The sequence below is a fragment of the Ailuropoda melanoleuca genome, chromosome 1 (assembly GCF_002007445.2).
Source record: "Ailuropoda melanoleuca isolate Jingjing chromosome 1, ASM200744v2, whole genome shotgun sequence".
In the NCBI taxonomy this organism is placed as follows: Eukaryota; Metazoa; Chordata; class Mammalia; order Carnivora; family Ursidae; genus Ailuropoda; species Ailuropoda melanoleuca.
Genome location: NC_048218.1, coordinates 90640280 through 90661940, shown reverse-complemented (window position 1 = coordinate 90661940; position 21661 = coordinate 90640280). Strand labels below are relative to the sequence as shown.

At 41.5% G+C, this 21661-nt stretch overlaps 1 protein-coding gene across 8 annotated transcripts in view; it reads right to left on the bottom strand.

Moving 5' to 3' along the window:
- The window catches only part of PLD1 (phospholipase D1), a 196112-nt gene that overhangs the window by 150959 nt on the left and 23492 nt on the right, over positions 1 to 21661 (bottom strand). For 2 of the 8 annotated variants that reach the window (XR_004626204.1, XR_004626203.1), the window contains exon 1: positions 8101 to 8363. The exons of 4 other annotated variants lie outside the window; for them this stretch is intronic. The gene's annotated coding sequence lies outside the window, so the exon portion shown is untranslated. Of the gene's footprint in view, positions 1 to 8100; positions 8364 to 21661 lie in introns of those variants that run through there. 2 more of the 8 variants (XM_019802112.2, XM_019802114.2) reach the window with 2 other exon arrangements.

The following is a 21661-nucleotide window of genomic DNA, read 5'->3' as shown; positions in this document are numbered from 1 at the left end:
AGAGGACTGTAAATTCAGACTCATATGGCAAGAGGCAGAGCTCCAGGGTCCACACAGTGGAGAAGTATGAAGTCTAGCTCTCAAAGCAGCACTCCACAACTCCTGAGACGGGATCACACCAGCACTTCCCCCACTACATGCAGACTGTCCTAGCTAGGGCCTAATGAATTTGCTTAAGACGCACACCAGTTTTCTGAATTACAGCAAAGCCTTGGTGAGATCCTCATTCTTTCTTCCACTTACAGGCCAGCTCCCTTATTGCCTCAGTTAGATATATTTTTCTTAAGTTAACCCTCTATCCATGCTTTAAGGAAAAACTCCATGCTCTATGAAAAACTGCTACAATCTCAAAACAGAATTATGACTTTGGACTGTATCTTCTTATCAGCATTTACTTGAATACGGGTATGAAGCTCACTGTGAACTTTGTGATTCAATCACATTGTCAATGTCAGAATCATTTTATCTAAATCTCTCTGAGCAAAGGTATGGGTATCAGCCTTGCCCAATACACAAGCAAGCATCTTGCTCATATGAGTCAGGCAATTAGTGGATAATTTCACCGTGTGAAAATGAACGGCACAGTAACCACCCAAATGAACGGTGCAGCAACCAACTGAAACCAACCTTCAGTCAGCTTCCCAAAACGATGCTACTTTTGGTCCAAGAGAAGCCACAGGCTACAGCTTTTTAGTTTTCTACCCCAGCTCTCAGTTAATCAAAGTCTACCTGCACATCTTTTGTCCAAAGACATTTATAACCGATAGTTCTGTAAAATCAGAAATAGTTAGGAATCCATAGGATGTAAGATCAAAATCTCTCTTCCACTGTATCGAGCAGTTAGCCCATGTCCAGCACACGGATGGAGTTTAGAAGCACAAAGGTCAATAGCTCTCTGACAGGGGCTCACACTCCAGGGGTGGAGACAGACTTTTAAGAGCGGATTCTCAGAGTGTGAAGAGAAGTGCAATGGGAGCCTCGAGGAGGAAGTGCTCAGTCTGGGGCCTGGGGAAGGTTTCTGCTGGAAAGGCACATCGGAAAGGAATCTTGAAGACGACTTCAGAGTTCACTGTGCATACTCAAAAGGAACACATTCCAGGGAAAAAGAAGAGTTGCAGTGTGTTAAACTATATAATCTAAGGAACAATAAAAAATAATCCCACATGCTTGAGCAAGAGAATGATGACTGGCTTCAGATATAGAGGGACTGTCTGATTAGGTGTCCACCTTTCCATGCAGATAGTACTATGAAGTACTATGTGTAAGAGCATTCTTAAAAAGAACAATTAATAAGGAAACTGGTTGCCTTGAGCAGTGCGTTTACACAATAATTTTACAGTTTTGGAGTCTGTTTGGGCTCAATTCTAGCTTAGCTCATGGGAAGTGCTTAATAAATAGTTGCCATACACATAGTGAGGTGGCGAGCTCGCCCTGACACTGTGAGTTCCAACACCACACCAAGGGGTCATCTATGGCGAGGTCTCCTGCATGGGGTAGGAAGGCGGACTGTCTCTGCCCCTTTCTGATCTGACGTTATTCCCTCCACTCACTAGGAAAGATGCTACTGAAATATCCACTGAAAAGCTGCTTCCTAAATCTTAGCTCTCGTTACTATTGTTATTACACTTTCTTCTGATATTATCTTTGTACTAATTTGATCATCCCTGGTTTTGTTTTATTCCTGTGTGTGTGTTTATTCCTCTTGCAAAGCCTACTCAAATCCTTCGGAGAGCATAGATAAAGTCATTAAAAAACAAAGTAAAATACCATTCTATATTTTATTATAAGTGACACTAATAACAACAATAGCTAACACTCACTTAACACCTATGAAGCCTCAAGGGCTATGGTAGGCCTTTTATATATAATATTTCACTTAATTCTCACAACAACCCTACAAAGTAAGTACTTATATTTTAAGCCCCACTTTATAGATAAGAAAATTAAGTCTTAGTGAAGTCATTTGATGCGCTCAAGGTCCCAATAAGCAGTGGCCTAACCTAACAATTTTGCAACATTGTCTGCAACAATCTCATACTAATGGGTAGGTATTCCCATACAGTTTTAAAATTCTAATACTGAATATTTTAATTTGAATCTTAAATATAGGGACTCCAGAAAACACACGAGTCACTTAATCTAATAAACAGGTGACAACAGTGAGTTCATTTTGTCTTCAGTCTTGTACTTAAGGACACTATTGATAAGAAAGGGCCCTTATAGTGACCAGGTCATGTTTACCTAAGTCTCCCTTGAGCATCAAATTAAAATTCCCAGCTTTCTCACATAAGGAATGATTCTATTCATATGAAATGTCCTGAGTGGGCAAATCTAGAGAGACAGAAGTTAGAACATGGGTTACCTTGGGCTAGAGAAGGAAAAATGGGGGCAAGGGAGTGAGTACAAGGTTTCTTCTTGAAATGATGAAAATATTCTAAAATTACATTATGGTGATGGTTACACAACTCTGTAAACACACTAAAAACCACTGGATTGTACACTTGCAAGGGGCTGACTTTATGATATGTAAATTATACAATATAATAAAGCTGCTAGAAAACGGTTTCCAGGGTTCAGTATCAAGTGATCTCTAGTCATTCCACGTGGCTGCTGTCTTCCAGAATAAACATGAAAACCAGATGTGCATTAAATAAGCCTTACCCAAGAACAAAATGTTCAAACAATGATGAGAATAAAGACCATGCCTGTGAAGTTGGTGAGTTTTCTTTGGAAGCAGCAATGGGCCTTCAGCCTCTTTCTCAAATGTCATTAGGTAAGTGGTGAATGGTATTACCTTTTGATCTTTACCAAGCCAGAAAAAATGGAAATATACTTTCATTCATCAATACTAAAATGCTTTTAAGTGTACAGAATGGAGTATTAGAAATAACAGCAATTGGGGAATCAAAAGACCTCAAAAGGCTCAAAAGACTCCAAGTCAACTAGAACCTTGTGGCCTTGCGGACTCAATCATTATTCAACTGTAAAATGAGGAGGGGGAATAATGAAGTCAATTCCTCTAAGATTCACTTCCATCTTCATTTTTCCAGTTGAATCACCTCTTCTAAGGATCATCTCGGTATGTGACTTGTCCCTTTCTAAATAGCATCAGCTGCTTTTACAGCAAGGAAAGTGTTATTGAGACACACCGGAAATCCACAAGAGTGTCTTTTCTAGACTGATGTTTCAAGTATTTAAGTGAGCTTCCTCCCACATCCCTTATGAAATAAACTATCTACCTTAACATTGGATTGGCTAAACCTCTGACTAAAATTTTAAACCTGGTAGATAAAAATCAGAGGGCAACTTCCTATAACAATGCATAAACACAGCAAAACAGTTGTTCTCCAAAGTGAAATTATCCTGTCCTTTATAAAATTGATCTTGCCTCAAATCTAACCTGTCCCTCCTAATCTATTTTAATTATTATTATAAAAATGATAATTTCTTCTTAAAGGAAATCTTAGATTTGCAAACTATTTGAGGAAAATTAAAATCATTCTGAAAGCCACCACCTTAAACAGATTATAGGTGATGTTAACCTACAGTTAAACTGTATATCTTGTTCTCATTTTTTTCTCTCCATTATAGTTTTTTTTCTCAAATATAATCATGTTTAAAAATATTAGTATGCGGAAAAATATTAGTATACAGAGAAAAGAAAATATAAACTACCAGAAATTCCCACCTTCAAAATAATCCCTAAACCCCTTAGTACCTTAAGGTACCTTAAGGTGACCACCATTTCTGCTCTCGCTAACCATAAGACACACCGAGATGGGTATATTTTAAACATGGTCAAGTATGTGACGCACAAATAATCTGACTTGGAGTGCTGTAAGTTAAAGATCTATCATCGCCACTTCCTGTTACAATTTTTTCATATAGTTGGAAAATTGCCATAGTTGCATAATGGTTCCTCACGCACTTTTCTTCTGTATGGTTTGAATATTTCCAACCTTTCATGATGGTAAGTGAGGAGTTTTGTATTTAGAGCTTTTACACTCCTACCCAGAAAACTCCAACCTATTACCCTATTCCTTTTGTGATTTCTTCTATTGGTTTTAGAAAGAGAAAGTCCTTCCCCACCCAAAGATCAGACTTTTTATTATTTGATTTCTTTTCTTTCCTTTTCTTCTCTTTAAACTTAGTTCCTCAATCTGTGGGCTATGTTTTTAAATATTGTTAAAGATTCCAGACTTATTTGTCACATGTTTAACTTTTAGCAAAAGCTAGAGTAAAGTTATTTGCCCAACATTTTCAAATGCACATTTACATTTTTTAAGGAGATACACATCTCATAGTCTTGGCTTTCTGCTAAGCCTCAGACAGCCTTCAGGACTGACAAAATAACCAGAGCTTTGATTATCAGCAGGAAATCATGCTGGGCAGAAATAAAGAGGACACTCACCCAGGCCAAATTAAAGCGAAACAATCAGAAGATCCAAGTTCCTGGCCTTAGTGGTTTTATTATTTTAGCCTTTAAAAATCTCAGAAGTTCCGAGGTTAGATTAAGTACATAGTTAAAAGACAGTTTTCAATGCTGTGGGCTTATTCTCCATGTGGACTGGTCACCATTGGTCTCGTTCAGTGACCATGGGCAAACTCTGTACCAATGGCAACATTGGTCACAAACAGAACAGGTGAGAGAGCAGGGTACAAGCTCGCCTCCCATTCAGTAGAAAAAGAACACAAAGGACATGCCTCACTTGTTGACAGTAGGTCAACAGAAGCATCTTTGAGTAAGAAGAGCAGCACAGACGGCAAAGTCTATATGGTTGTTTCTCATTAATAAGAAATACTGGATTATAGTTCCCAACAACATCCACTTCTCATACTATTTTTTTCCCCACCAAGCATTCCTCGGAGGCGCAACACTGTTACTGCTTCTACCTGCTATGACTTGAGATAGAGTATACAACCTTCCCGGGATGGTTTCCTCAACCATAAAGTGAGGATAAGGACAACTGGCCTCTTAGGGTTGTGGTGAGGAGTATCTAAGAGGCTTAGGGCAGGGACTGCCTTAGGAAATGGTTTTAGTATTAGCTGTTGTTGCTGTTCTGTTGTTATTACCACCACCTCTCCTACTCTTGCTATGACTATTATTACCACTCCCACCAGAAATGCCAGAATGTAAAACTTAGGTCAGGTTTTTCAGAATGAAATGGGGAACTGGAAAGGTCTGCGGTCAGATCAGCCTCAGGAGTAAAATCTGTCCTCAGGCTTTGTAATCTGTCTGGGAAGTTAGTATTTACTGTCACCGTGAAAAGAGTGAGTGTCTGGGTTGGGGTGGGGGAGCACCACAATCCCCTCCCCCAACACACACACTTTCTGATACACCAGCACAAAACTCCTACGCATCAGCCCCCTCAGTGAGCAGGGCTAAGCAAGGACCCAGGGGTTATGGGGGCCTGGGTGGCTCAGCCGGTTAAGTGTCTGCCTTCGGCTCAGGTCATGATCCCAGGGTCTTGGGATCGAGTCCCACATCGGGCTCCTTGCTCAGTGGGAGCCTGCTTCTCCCTCTGCCTGCTGCTTCCCCTGCCCATCCACGCTTGCTCACTCTCTTTCTCTCTCTGACAAATAAATAAAATCTAAAAAAAAAAAAAAAACCCCTGGACTTAGGTCTGAAAAAGGCGGTGGTGGCACTGCTCACCGGAGCCTTTCTGTGAATCCCACAAGGCCCGAACCTGCAGACCAAGAGCCAACACCTCCCCAAACAGGCACTGCGGAGATCCAGCCCAGGGGGTGGAATGAGAGCCGTGTGGGCCGTGAATGGATTTATCGAGGTTCAGCAGTCAGAAAACTGACTTCTAATGTCACAACCACTCCTACATATTCATCTCCTTCCTCCGAGTGCCTGTCTTCCACGGCCAGTCAGTTCTGCTGATGTTTGGGATGCGGGCCAATTCATACTGACATCATTTGCCTAAGGATTTGTCTCTGACCTCGAAGTTCTGGATCCTTTTAAAAGAAAATAAAGATCACGTGCTCCTGCATCACCAGCTAGGTTGGTAAGCCATCTGAGATTCAGGAGACGTCGAGAGTACTCTGAACACCAGCAAGACGGCATGTTTGATAAAAAGTAATCAGCTCAAAGCTTCACTTAAAATTACATGGTACGGAATGAGAAAAATACCCGTCTCTACTTGACTGCAGGCAAAAGTAGAGACGTAACAAAACTAAGCGAGCCAAGCAAGATGAGAACAGGAACCACAGCACATGTTCCAAACCTAGAGTCAGGAGTAAGATCTGCTTGGATACTTTGTCCTCACATGACAGACGCTGAACACCTTACTGTATGGTCTTTTTTTTCCCTCCCCATGTTTGAAGGAAACTATTTTAACGAATATTCTCCGGGAAAACCCTAAAATCTGGCGTTTAGGGAGTTTCCCCTCTTATTCTATACTTCGCCACATTTGTTTATTTGTGCTTCTGCTCAGTGGTATTTGGTTTGGTTCTCCTCTCTTGATGAAAGGCTGAGAAGCCCTTGGGAACACAGAAACAGATTTCCCAGACAAAAATGAGTTTTATGTGAGCTTTTTTTACCTGTGCCAATTAAGCACAAATAATTGATCAGCAAAATATTCTTAACATGGTTCTTTAAAATCATGGGACAGCTACAGTCACATTGACAAAAGTCTTCCTTTAAATTTTAAATTAAGAGCATTTAATAATAATAGCATAATGGTACAAATATGTAGTGAGACCATCTATTAAAGCAAGTTATAGCAGTCTTAGCTTTTTTTTTCTTTTTTTTAAAGCTAAAATGACCTAGTGGATTTGCTGATTAAAAAGGTCTACAAAGGCAGGGACAATATTATAACTGGACCATTGTGTCTCAGGGTATAACGTACAGTCAATTTTGTAATCCTGAAATGGCATGCTGTCATAACTTAACAACTTCAGCCTAAGCAGATACGGAGACTGCAATGCTTAAGGAACTGAGGTCCTTAAAGTTTAGCAAGTCACCTCAAAGATTTTTTTAAAGTTCCTTTTTGTCTCTCTTTTTTGTCAATTTTATTTTTTTAAACAAAGAAGAACATGGAAGAACAGATCCTTTCTAATATATTGTATTTCCCAGTGGGGGAAAAGGGGGGCAAAATAAAGCAACGATAACAGAAGCATATTTGCATTATTTAAAAACACAAGTACATTACCTGGAACTAAAGCATACTTAACATAAAAACAAGAATATTTCGTAGAGTGTTAGAAACTTTCAAACATTATCCAATTTAACTTCTCTTGTACAACAATTTCATGCGGGGTTGCTTTGGTGACAAATTAATACAGGTAAAAACTGCTCTCTAGGTCTTTAATGAAATTAAAGAAGATACTCTCTTGGCACTTACTGTTATTCACCGAATTTCATTTTATTACTATTAGCAATACTTCTGTGTTTTACAAGGCACACTCCATTGTCAGTCAGATTTACTCCAAAAGTAATCTCAGATTCCGAGGAATTACATAAGAATAAAAAGTGACAAATAAAGAAGGATTCAGTCCAGCCTGACCCAGCTGTAGACTCTGGCCTCATCGATAGTTATTAGGTATCTTTGACGCATTCTAGAAAAATGCCAGACTTTTCAAAGAGAAAATCACCATGATATTCTGGTCCATTGTATTTATGAGAAGTAGGTCCAAGGGGAAACCGTGCATCAGGCAATCACGCACAAGGGTGTGAGGCAAAACACCGCTAGCCGTATGGCAACGCACGGCTGCCCAAGGTTCAAAAAAAGTACCATCAACCATGTATAAAATCACAGTTATGCCTAGAAGATTTAATGGGAGGGCACAAAGAAAGGAATTCGGAAAAAAGATCTGAAAATGCTTACAAAGGAGTACAAATCTCCAGACCACCAATCCAACACACATACGCCATTTCATCCTTGTTTCCATGTGCCTTTAATATTGTCAAACAATGCATACGTTATAAGGAGAATCCTAACCTCCAAGCCTGCCCACGATCACCGAACTCACATTATTTTCTAAAGGAACACAGCAACGGCACAAATGCTGGGCTGACTGTCATATCGCCCGCCCGGGAGTACAGAAAGAAAATCTGACATATGCAGCAGAAAATTCAAAATGTTATTTACTAACCTGGTGCCCCTGTGGAAGTAGACGCCTCATACTGCTCTACAGAAAGAATCTCTACTATGAAACTGATCTCCAAAGCAGCTGATAGCCCAGAGGGGAGGCAGGGAGTCCACATACACAAGGAAAGCAGTTTGTTCCCAACTTGGCAACTTAAGTCATAGCCAAGCCCACAAAGCACTTTAGCCTATAAGCTTTAGTAATGAACTTGAAACCACTCCCCATATGTTAAATAGACACAGGGCTACTGCGAGAAATAAAACCCACATACACAATTGAGCAAAGGCTTCGAGCTTCATTTTTGAACTTGCTGCCTAAGAAAACCATAACACACAAACTTAAAGAGAACGCTCACTCCCCTCTCCTCCTCAGATACTGTATTAAAGTGACTCATTCATTTTAAATAGGAGGAATAGAGTCTCCCCCCATTAGAGCCCTGAATTGAATTTTACAATGTTGCCCAAGTGGTTAAGTGGCGGTGATACAGCACTGCAATTTCATTTTACATAAGAGGGACATACAAAGTTACTAATTCTGAGAGAATCAAAGTCACATACTGTTTTCAGGTTTGGGGAGGTAGCATTAATTAAGCCTAAAATCTCATTAATTTCTAAAGTCTAAAAATCAACTTAAGTTCAAAAGGAATATTTCTTAAAGAACTTCCAACTTTAAGGTTTTTATTTGAGTATAGTTAACACACAATTAGTTAGAAGTGTAGAGCATAGTGATTCAATATTTCTATACATTATGTTGTGCTCGCCACAAGGGTAGCAACCATCCAAGGATCGTTCTAACTTAGGATTCCGACTTGGTGTCTGTAAATCTAAAAACCACTCATAATTCAGTTTCACCATCTACACTTTGGTTATATTCATAAGACAAAAGATTTTTTGGTAATATTATGGTTTTTTATAGTTTAAAATGGAACTGAATATGACTTTCCATGGTTTCAAACTAAGAAATTTAAATTTTATTTCTCATTCTAGAAATAGGCAATTGATACTTTCTTTAAGGCATTTAGATCTTAAAACAGTCCATAATGTTCCAGCACGTTGCTGAAGAAATAATGAAAATCCACACTCTGCTTTTTAATGGAACGTGTACACAGTGCCATATAAACAGTTTGCCCCCAGTTTTCAACTCCAAGGACAGTTTTAATTGCCATGGCTTGCTTCCATGATTTCTACTTTATTTAAAGAAGACCTATTTAACTAATGGTCAAGATGACCTAACTCTGTTGTTTCTTCTAAGCCAAAAAATCAGGCCAAAGAGTCCAGGAAAACTCGATTCACTTGCTGCCAAACAAGATTTACACGTATTGCCGGTAAAATCAAGTTACTCAAAACCTGTGAAACTTAAGCCATTAGCATAGAAGCACAACAAGATCAGGCATGAAAAACCTGGAGACTACCTGAGATCTCACACATGCCCCACCTGCCTCCCCCACCCACTCCCAGGTCAGGGGTCAACGTTTTCTCCTGGGGTCACATTAGAACGGCAGGGGGTCAAGACAGGCACCTCAGTGAGAAAAGAAGAGGCCCTTGCCTTAAAAAGGAGTCAGAACCCCACCTGGTGGCAAAACCAAGAAAAGGCTGGAACAGTTAAACCTCAGGGGAAATACAACTCTCCCACTGGAAGAAAAATGAAAAAGCAGAAAAGGACCCTTTGTAAGAGTACATTAATGTCACACACAATGTGTGGTAAGGATCATGAAAAGCTGCCCCCCCCACAAGCGCAGAAAATTCTTAAGGATATGAAAGCACTCATGCAAAAAAATAATAATAATTACACTGAAAACCATCTCTTTTATGTGGATCTGGTTTGCAAACATGTACAATGATTTACATTCCCAGAAAAATCCTCTGATAAGTAATATTCATCTCTCCTTTACCCCAAAAGCTGTGAGAAAAAATGCCCGCAAGGTCAACATCATCTCTGAAATGGAAGAAATATGGATAAACCCCCAACTCAACCAGCTAAGTACTGATGGGTCAGTGTCCACCACTCTATGAAAAGGCTGAATCCCTAAGATTGTTCCTGCCTCTCTGTCAAAAGTATTTCCTTTTGTCTCATATAAATTATTTCTGCCAACAATGTACAACATCAACCCCAATGGAGATGAAAAATAAATACTGGGTTTCAAATTACACTAGAGTAATAAACTCCAGAAAAAATAAAAGTATAGTAGGAAGTGACTTTTTTTTTTTTAAGATTTTATTTATTTGACAGAGAGAGATACAGCGAGAGAGAGGGAACACAAGCAGGAGGAGTGGGAGAGAGAGAAGCAGGCTCCCAGTGGATGAGCCTGATGTGGGGCTCGATCCCAGCAGACGCTTAACGACTGAGCCACCAGGGTGCCCCAGGATCTGACTGTTAAATAAGCCCAAGCCACACTACTGAAACCAAAACTAGTAATAATAGCAGCTAATATTTTTTTTTTTAAAGATTTTATTTATTTATTTATTCGACAGAGAGACAGCCAGCGAGAGAGGGAACCCAAGCAGGGGGAGTGGGAGAGGAAGAAGCAGGCTCATAGTGGAGGAGCCTGATGTGGGGCTCGACCATAACGCCGGGATCACGCCCTGAGTCGAAGGCAGACGCTTAACCGCTGTGCCACCCAGGCGCCCCAGCAGGTAATATTTAAGCTCTTACTACAAGAGCTTAAATGGTGGGCATGGTTCTAAACTTCACCAGTAGTAAATCATTTAAATCTCACCAGTGTCTTATTATACCAGTTTTACAGATGAGAAAACTGAGGTCCCTAAAGGCTAAGTACCTTGCCAAACAGTGAGTGGTGGAGCCAGGATTAAAACCCAAGCAGTCTGGTTCTGATGTAAACAGTCCTAACCATGTACTTTAATAATTCTGTCCTCCCGAGTGCATACCACTTGGGAAACCCTGCCAGACTCTGGTCAGACGCAAGGGAAGGGCAGATGGGAGAGGAGAACTGCTCCATAGACAGTCCTCGTGGTGGCGCAGAGTGGGAAAGGCTTCGCAGTCAGGCAGCCACAGAACTGAGACCAGAAGGCTACATGGCAGGTAAGGCACCCCTAGCCAGAGGGCACTCACTCAGCCTTCCAAGCAAAGAGGGAAATGGGGCACAGGCCACTGGAGGGACCACAGGGAACAGAAGAAAAGGTTGCAAACGAGGCAGGGGTCCTCTGATGTCAATTTCACAGAGGCAAAGAGGCATCCAGAGAGTTTAAACCAGAAAGTGATGAGATGCGCATGTTGGAAAGATAAGTAAGGAGCCAGGCCTTGTAGAGTGAGTAGAAATTAAGAAGACATTCCAGGTAAATGGAAAGGCAGACCAGTGCTGTCAAATGTACAAGCTTACACTTTCCCAAGTGTTACCAAGGAGGCTGGGGCCGTAATGCGGGCCGCAGGGATGCTCACTAGTTCTCTTGCGGAAGCGAGGTTTGGGGCCTGAGCCGCTTGGAGGTTGTTGAGGCCATCCACAGAGCTGGGAACATGGGAGGAGGAGAGGCTGGCGGGAGGAAGAGGGGTGGCGTAGCCAAGCCCCCGGGTTGGACTTTGCAGGCAGAGCGGGGGTCCCGCAGGCCAGCCTGCGTGGACGTGCGAGAGATACGGGCCTGGAGCTCCAGTTCCCGGCCTGCACAGAAGGTGCACAACTAGCAGACGCTGCACGGAAAGGATGGAGGCCAGCAGCTGGAGGGCACAAATGAGTCTGCCCCAGAGAACACACAGCGTAAGAGTAAAGGGTGAAGTTTGGGTTTGTTTGTTGTTGTTTTTAAGATTTATTATGTATTTTAGAGAGTGTGTGAGCAAGTTGGGGGGGGGGGCAAAGAGAGAGAAAATCCCAGAGCAGGCTCCCTGCACAGAGCCCTATGTAGGGCTGGAGCCCAGGACCCTGAGATCATGACCTGAGCTGAAATCAAGAGTCGAAAGCTCAACCGAGCCACCCAGGTGCCCCAAGGGTGAAGTTTTAAGGCAAAGTGTTTCTGAGAATCTCAGACAGAATTCAGGACAGGGGTGGGGAAAATTTTCCTTTTAATTTTTACTAACCTCCAACTGAAATTCAGCATTCCCTTCCATTACAAATGTGGGCAACAATCCACGGTAAAAGTAGCCATACCTGTGACTTGTCACAGTAGAAATCAAAGGTATCTTCATATCACATCACAGTCATGGCAAATAACCCAAAGTGTCTTTTCCACTCATCACTACTTCAAAATTGTAGTAGTTACTACACCTGCCACTAGTTCTTGATTTGTAATATCAATATAAATAATAAAGGATATGCATTATGATGTTATGTTTTTTTTGGTATACGGATAACTGTATATCAGTATAATTGGTTTCCTTTGTAATCCAATGCATTCTAACTTCATGCATTTAAGTTTAGGCATTTAATTTCATGCATTAAACATTATTCTGAAAAGGGATTCATTAACTTCACTAGAATGCCAAAGGCATCCCATGGCGCGCACGCAAAAATAAAGAACATCTAGGGGGCGCTGAGTGGCTCAGTCAGTGAAGCATCTGACTCTTGATTTCCGCTCAGGTCATGATCTCAGGGTCATGAGATCAAGTGCCACTGTAGCGGCCTCCCTGCTCAGCGGGGAGTCTGCTTAAGATTCTCTCCCTCGGACCCTCCCCCTGCTCACACGTGCACACACTCTCTCTCTCTCTAAAATCAACAAATAAATCTTTAAAAAAAAAATAAAGAACATCTAAATGATTTAAGGGGAGAAAGAAAAAACCACAGAAATTTTTTAAAGGAATTCAGAAAAGGGGGGACCTAGTTGATGACCCCGGATTCAAACCCAGGAGCTCTGACTTGTGTTCTTTCCTCCACCAACTGCACACCCTAAAAATAGTATATAAAAATACTTCATCCCTTCATTTGTGTCAGCAAAGTGCTTTCATGTGTATCAGCTCATTAGTTCATCACAAAGATCCAGAGTAGGAAAAGTCAACCCCAAAGGCGTGGAACTTCAGAGAGGCCGCAACCCGGGAAGACACCGCTCCTGGGGGGTGGGGGTGAGAGGACGTGGCATCCACCACCCTCACTCCATGGGGCTGCAGTCGTGAGCACAGAAGAGTGTGTGAAGTCTATCCCTTTTATCAAATCAGCGAGAACCTGACCCGGAGAGGAAGTAATAGTGAGTCAGACCCAATGAGTTGATCCTGCTTCTTTCCGGGCTTCCATCTGCAGGCAAGCCTAACAATTTATTTGGATTCTTTGCTCAAAGCTCTTTTATTTCATTCTCATTGGTGATCCAGGGTGAGTTACAAAATTTACAATATTTCAACTGTTTAATTTTCCTTTGGCTATAACCAGAGCAGAAGCCTGTACTTAAGCAATTAGTTTGACATTAGACAGACAAACTAAAACAATGCACTCTCTGTCCCCTCCTCGCTGTGCCCGCTAGCTGGCATTCATTATTTAATCTGTGACGCGTGTCGCCAGGGCTGCATCAGTAACAACATAGCTTATTGTCTTCACATCCATTCTCTATTCTGCATCATCTGTCATGGCTCCTATTTTTTTTTTATTTGCTTCTTTTACGGGGTCATTTTCTTAACTGCTACAAATTGCTCTAAACTATATTCTAACCCCCCAAAAGGTAACAACATTTTGTAACTTAGTAATAAGAAGAAACTTAAGGTGTAAGGACAGACACCCTTTTAGGTTACTGCAAATTTGCACAAAATTATATCATTAAAGCAGATTTTATCTCATGGTTGACTAAAAAGTTATCTTAATCTTTCTTTATAACCTGATCAATTCACAGATTACTTGGCATCTTCTCATATAATGCACGCATTTCCTTTTCACAATGTGGCTTTATATGACTGACATAATATGGTCTTCTGAAAAACAAGTTGTGTACTTCTTAATATGAGTGTTAAAACATAAATTATTATGTTTATTAATGGGCTTTTAATTTCTAAATTCCCTTTTCTTTCTTTCCATAATAAGGAGCCATAGTAAAAATGGTCACTTGCCTTCTACTCACATCACCTAAAAATTAGAATGGGAATTCTTGTGGGTAAAAACGAAAGTTCAAAATTGGTTTCCAGACCCTAGGAACAGAAGAATGGTGCTCTCCTGCTGCTGCCTCACTGTGGACACGTGGACATGTTGGACACACGGACTCAGCACAGCCATGCACTGTATGTGCTGTTAAGGGTAACACCCTGGTCACCTGGTGGGGGGGGGCGGGCAGCAGGCACTGAACCTGGCGGCAACAAGCCTGTGATGCTACCTTCTTTCCTAACCACCCAGAAGCACTTCCTGCCTAGCTCGCCCAATCTAAGTAACTGGAAGGACTCCTGTGCCCCAGCAGTTCCTGTTGCCTGAAGCCATCTGCTTTTGTTCCCACCCGGTTTTCTTTACATTGCTCTCAAACAGCTTCCTCGTTATACTTCTTCCACCAGTCACAAAGGTTTATTCAATCTTCACACCCCCTAGTTCTTTTCCTGCTTCAGGTTTGTGTCATGGCCCCACCTGTGATGCCTTTCTCCTTCAATCAGTAAAAGATTAAAATCCTCCCCAGCTTTTCCCGGGGCAACCCAAACCCACAAAGCCTTTTCTGATCACCTGGGTTTAGAAAAAAATCGTTTTTATTTATCACACCTAGAACAATCAGCAGCAAACGCATTAGACAGCTAATCATGCTTGATGATGTTTCCACTGTTGTCTGGATTGGTTATTTAAATATCCTATGGCATTTAATTTTTCATGTGGTTATATCTATTTCTTCCAACTAACTTATCAATAACTGCAGATCATAGGTTACACCTCTAAAATCAGCCATTATAGAAAGCATACACCAGGCAAATTAATTTTTTTTTAAGATTTTATTTATTTGACAGAGATAGAGACAGCCAGCGAGAGAGGGAACACAAGCAGGGGGAGTGGGAGAGGAAGAAGCAGGCTCATAGCAGAGGAGCCTGATGTGGGGCTCGATCCCATAACGCCGGGATCACGCCCTGAGCCGAAGGCAGACGCTTAACCGCTGTGCCACCCAGGCGCCCCAGGCAAATTAATTTTACCTTATAGAGCATTCATATCTATTTGAGACTTAAATCGTTTATATTATTAAATAGTAACTATAATAACAGCCAACACTATCACCTACTATCTTACTACACCCAATACTTTGACATGCACATCTGCCCTATGAGGTAGATATCATTATTTTCCCCAGTTCTCAGATGAAGAAAACGGGGCCAGCAAGGTTAACTTGCCCGTAGTCATCCGTTCTACATGTATTTATTGAGCATCTAATATGTTGACAGCCACTGTTAACAGCATTTAATGATTCCAAGCAGAAATTCCCTAGCCTCGGAGAACTTGTACTCTATTAGGACAGACAGACTACCAACAAATAAATAGCAAACCGGATAATGCTAAGTGCTAAGAAGAAAACCAAAGCAGGGTAAGGGACTGGGGAGTGATCATCGGGTAGGCAGCACACTCCTTAGGGAGGGTAGTCAGAAAAAGCCTCTTTGGGGAGATGACACATAAGCAGAGACCTGAATGGAGTAAGGTAACAAGCCACGTAATTATCTGGGGGAAAGGTTCCAGGCAGAAGAAACAGTTAACAGCAGAGGCCCTGAGGTCAAAACAAGCTTGGAGTGTTCAATAACAATAGAAAGGTCAGTGCAGTCAGTGCTGTGAAAGAGAGAGCAACAGAAGAGAATGAAGTCAGAAAGCAAACAGGGAGGTCTGATCACATAAAACTCTGCAAACCACTGCACAGTCCCCCCACCCCGAAATATAATGGAAAAGCCCCGAAAGGATTTAATCAGGGGAGTGAAATGCTGTGACATTTTAAAACATTACTCCATGGGGCGCCTGGGTGGCACAGCAGTTGAGCGTCTGCCTTCGGCTCAGGGCGTGATCCCAGCGTTGTGGGATCGAGCCCCACGTCGGGCTCCTCCGCTATGAGCCTGCTTCTTCCTCTCCCACTCCCCCTGCTTGTGTTCCCTCTCTCGCTGGCTGTCTCTATCTCTGTCGAATAAACAAATAAAATCTTTAAAAAAATAAAAATAAAACATTACTCCAGTTGCGTGACTGAAGAATAGACCAAGAGAAAGCAGATTACTTAGGAGAATCCTGCAGTAAACCAGGTGGGAGATGTTGGTGGCTTGGACTGGAATGATGGCTATGTAAAAAAATCTAAAGTATATTGTGAAGATAGAGCCAAGAGAATATTCTGATGTGGGTTGTCGGTCTTCTATGAGGGATGTAAAAGAAAAAGACGTGTCAAGGAAAACTCTAAGATTAGCATATAAGCAACAGGGAGAAAAGTCCAATGACCGAGCTGGGAACACAGTGGGTAGCGGAGGGTAAGGAGGAGCAGTATGTTTTAGAGGCAAATCAAGAGCTCCATTTTGCATGATTAAGTTTGAAATACTTTTTATTTTTTATTGTTTTTAAGATTTTATTTATTTATTGAGAGAGAGAGAGAGAGCATTCGAGTGGAGGGAGGGAGAGAAGGAGAGGGAGAGAGAGAATCTCAAGCTGGCTCTACACTGAGCATGGAGCCTGACACAGGACTCGATCCCATGACCGCGAGATCATGACCGGAGCTGAAATCGAGTTGGACACTGAACCAGCTGAGTCCCTGATATACCTTTTAGATAACCAAACGAGGATCAGTAAGACGTTATATATATAAGTCTGAGGTTTTGCTATGTAAGGCCAGGATTCTGAACTGAGATATAAAATTGGAAGTCAGTTGGCTTTAAATAACATATTTACACCATTTGACCTACTGAGAATGGATAAAGCACAGAAGGGTAAGGACTGAGGTTGAGGGCCCTCTAACATCTAAATGTTAGAAAGAAGAGAAGGATATACCAAAGGAGGCCAAAAGAGAGCAGAGGGTGAGTTGGGAATAAAAGCAGGAAAACATGATGAGATAGAAGCCAGGTGAACAGGGGCACCTGGGTGGCACAGCAGTTAAGTGTCTGCCTTCAGCTCAGGGCGTGATCCTGGCCTTGTGGGATCAAGCCCCACATCAGGCTCCTCTGCTATGAGCCTGCTTCTTCCTCTGCCACTCCCCCTGCTTGTGTTCCCTCTCTCGCTGGCTGTCTCTATCTCTGTCAAATAAATAAATAAAATCTTAAAAAAAAAAAAAGAAGAAGAAGCCAGATGAACAAAATGCTTCAAGTATAGAGTGATCAATTATGTCAAAGGCAGCTGAGAAATGAAGAAAGAGGAAGACTGAACTTGCCATTGGATACAACAACATGGAGGTCACTGGTGATGAGGCAAGAGTGGTTTCAGGGGAACTGGGCACAAAAACCTAAACAGAGTGAGTTCAAATGAGAATGTGACTACAAGACATTGCTGAGAGAAATTAAAGACCTAAATAAGTGGATATACCATATTCATGGATTAAAAAACAAAATATTGACGTCAATTTTCCACAAACTGATCCAATAGATTCAACAATCCTAATCACAAACATCTCATTGGACTTTTTTGTAGAAATTGACAAGCTGATTCTAAAATGTGCATAGAAATGCAAATGACCTAGAATAGCCAAAGCAATCATAAAAAGTAAGAGCAAAGCTGGAGGGCTTATACTACCTGACATTAAGACTTTGACTAGTAAGTCGACAGTAACCAAGAGAGTGTGATAACTGACATGGAATCAACAAACAGACCAACGAGACAGAAAAGAGAGCTCAGGGACAGACCCACACTTATATGGATATTTGAATTTTCACAGATCAACAGAAAAATCCAATAAAGAAGGAAAGGATCTACACCTGAGGCTAAAAAACTAAATTCCTATATGACAAAAATAAATAAATCTCGACCTCAACCTTGGGCCATATATAAAAAATAATTTCAGATGGTTCATAACCCTAAATGTAAACGCTAAAACTGTAAAGCTTTTAGATGACACAGAAAGCAATAAACGCAAAGGGAAAAAAATCAGACTTCATCAAAGTTAAAAATTTCTGTTCATCAAAAAGACGCCATTAAGAAAAAGAATAGGTAAATCAAAGCCTAGAAGAAAATATATGTAAATACATGTAAGTCATATATCTGACAAAGGACTACAGTTCAGTAAAGAGAGAGCAAAAGATTTGATGGGACACTTCACAGAGGAAGATAAACTAATGATTAATAAGCATATGAAAAAATGCTTAATGTTACTATTGATCAAAAAAACGACATACATACACACCAGAATGGACAAAATCAAATGCTGGCAAGAATGCAGAACAATCAGAATTCTCATATACTCTTGGTCCAAGTATAAAACAAGACAACCATTTTAGAAGAAGTTCTGGCAGTTTCTCATAGAACTAAACATATACCTACCCCACAACCAAATAATTTCACACCGAAGTGTTTCGTCAAGAGAAAAGAAAACACATATGCACAAAAAGACTTTTGTGTTTTTTCATGGCAAGTTAATAGCCCAAACAGGAAAGAGCTCAGGTATCCACCAAGAAAATGAGAAACAACTGTTGTATGGTCAAACGATGGAATAATAATAATTAGCTACAGAATACTTAATAATGGAATGATACTGAGCAATAGAAAGACATGAAATATACATGATATGGATGAATCTCAAAAAATATTACGCTGAGTGAAAGAACTTACAGATAAAAGTACGTAGTGGAGCATGGAGCATGAGGGAAACTCCTGCGGTGATGGTGATGGTCATACCCCATACCTTGATGAGGGTTTGGTTGCAGAGGTGGTGTGTTCATCCATCAGAACTCTGAGGGGTGCACTTAAGATTTGTTATTTCAGTGTATATAAATTGTACCTCAAAAGAGAAAATAACTATAGACAAATACTGAACTCCAGTTAACAATATGCACACTGGAGAGTTTAAGACAGAGTCTACTGATGCCTGCAACTTAGTTTAAAATGTATCCAAACATAAGATGGGTTGATGAAATGATAGGGGATGGACAGATGGCAAGACATGTGTTTGTTATAGTAAGTAAGACATAACATTAATTGCAGAGTCTAGGTGGTGGTTACAGCGGTATTCACTTTAAAATTCTTTCAACTTATCTGTATTTTTGAAAATATTCATAATAAAATGCTGGGCAGGGGAGAAAGTGAAAGGTAAGGAATTGGAGGGAGCAAGAGCAGACAACTCACTCAAGAGTTTTGCTTTAAAGAGGAACCTAGGGGGGCACCTGGGTGGCGCTGTCGGTTAAGCATCAGTCTCTTGGTTTCAGCTCAGGTCCTGATCTCAGGGTTGTGGGACTGAGCCCGGAGTCTGCTTAAGATGCTCTCTCCCTCTCCCTCTGCCCCTCTCCTGCCCCCATCCTCTCTGAAATAAATAAATCTTTAAAAAACATTAAGAGGAGCAGAGAGGTGGGGCAAAGCCGGTGAGAAACAAAAGATTAAAAGGTGTATTTTTAAAGAAGAGAGAGATTACAGAATGTTTGAATAGTAAGAATGACCCAGTGAAAAGAGGTTCAATGATGAAGCTAGTGGGAGAATCCTGTAGAACCAAGTTCTGAACAGACAAGAGCACAAGACCTGGTGGGTTGCGGGTAAGGTGGACATCTGCCAGGAGCACACACAGCTCATCCGTGGCAAAGAGCGGGACTCTGGGGGATAGAATTATGTGTGAAGACAGGAGGATCTAGCAGTGGGGAGAGGAGGTGCTGCTCTTCTGACTGCTTCTGTTTTCCCTGTGAAATAAGCACCAGGATCATTAGCAGAGAGGCGGACAGGAGGAGATATTAGAGGTTTGAGCAAAGAGGCAAAAGGTATGAAATAGTAACTTGGGAGAGGGAAAGTATGAACTTACTGGGGAATGTGGTAGGATTGCCAGAGAGTACTGAGTGTCACTGGAGAGAGTGGAGTGATCAATTTAATGTCATCAGGGCGGTGTGTGTGTGTGTGTGTGTGTGTGCACACGCGTGTGTTTCCCAGATATACTCAGCTGTTTGGGGCAGAGTGCAGAAAAATAACTGTATAACCCTAATTTTTACCGGGATTGGGTTTTGCAGGAGAGTAAGGCAGAGGGAGGAGAGGGGCAACACAATGGACAAGATGAAAAGGTGAGTAAAAGAGGAAAGGCAGAACACACGGGGCATTTAATGGAAAGCATAAAGGTAGCAGTCAAGGGCTGGAGGTAAAAATCGATCTGGGAATATCAGAAGTGAGCAGAAAAGCTGGTGGATGGTGAAGCTGGGATTTGAACCCTCATATCTGACTCCTGTGTCCATTCTCCTAACTGTAACACTCTCCAGCATCTTCAGCCCTCTGGCCTCTATAATTCTCTGTGCTTGGACAGTGTGTGTACCAATTTTGTCTAAGACGCTAAGGCTATTTGCCCTCATTTGCTTAAAAATAATTTCTATAGAAATGTTCTTTATTTTCAAGGAATGGGGAATACAAGACAAAGAGTTGGTATGATTTTCCATCCCAACAAATTGGCTAGGAGAGAAAAATTTATTCTCCTGTCCCTTAACACATGCCTTCGGGTCTTATATTTCCCATTCCTAAGGAGAATGAGTTGCTACTTGGAACAAAATAATTAGAACATTAGAAGGATTTGAAGAAGCTAGACTCAAAATAATTATTTCAAAAGAATTTATTTTAAAAACATTTAAGCACTGGGGCGACTGGGTGGCTCAGTCAGTTAAGTGTCCGACTCTTGGTTTCAGCTCAGGTCATGATCTCAGGGTTGTGGAATCGAGCCTGGATTGGATTCCATGCTCAGTGGGGAGTCTGCTTGGGATTCTCTCTTCCTTCCCCTCTGCCCCTCCCCCTACTCACACTTGCACACTCTCCCTCTCTCAAATAAATAAATAAATAAATATAATCTTTTAAAAATTTTAAGCATTAAGTCACCTCACTCTCAAGAAGAAAAAAAAAAAAAAAGATGCCACAACTCAGGCATTCAGAATTTTAGACGGACTGCTAGTCGGGTATTTGAGAAACTGTTTTAAGGCACCACACACTCACTGGCATTAAGCACCATTTAAGTCCAGATTCCTAAGCCTGGCCTTCTGCCATTCAAGTCCAGCCTTTACCACCCCCCTGCACAAACATCATGTCCCAGGCAAGTGAACTCCCTTTCCTCCTACAAGACCCCTCCAGCCTCACCTCTGACCTCCTGTTCTTACTGTCCCCTCTGCCTAGTCCGTCCCTTGCACCTGCCCAATCTCTGCCCACGCACATCCTCCTATCCTCAGGTTCCAGCTCAAACACAGGCAGTGACCACAGTCCTCTGCAGGCGCCGAAGCTTTCCATCAGCACCTCTTCAGAGGTCTATCCGGTTGTATCTGGTATCATAGCCACTGGGGAGCTACAGAATCCACCCCCTTACAGAGACTCATCTAAAATTCCAGCCTGGAACTCTCCATGATTTATCTTTGTATTGGACTCAGAATGCCTCACACGGTGCCTGGCATCATAATTAATCAATGAACAGCCGTTGACAGTACAAATAAACGTTTTAGAGGGACTAATGAGAAAAAGTTCAACACAATGGTAGGTGTGCCTATTTTAAGCTCAGCATCCCGTGTCTGACTAAGGTAACTCAGAGATCCAGATTTCTGAATCATGGGCTATTGCCAAATTATCCTTCAA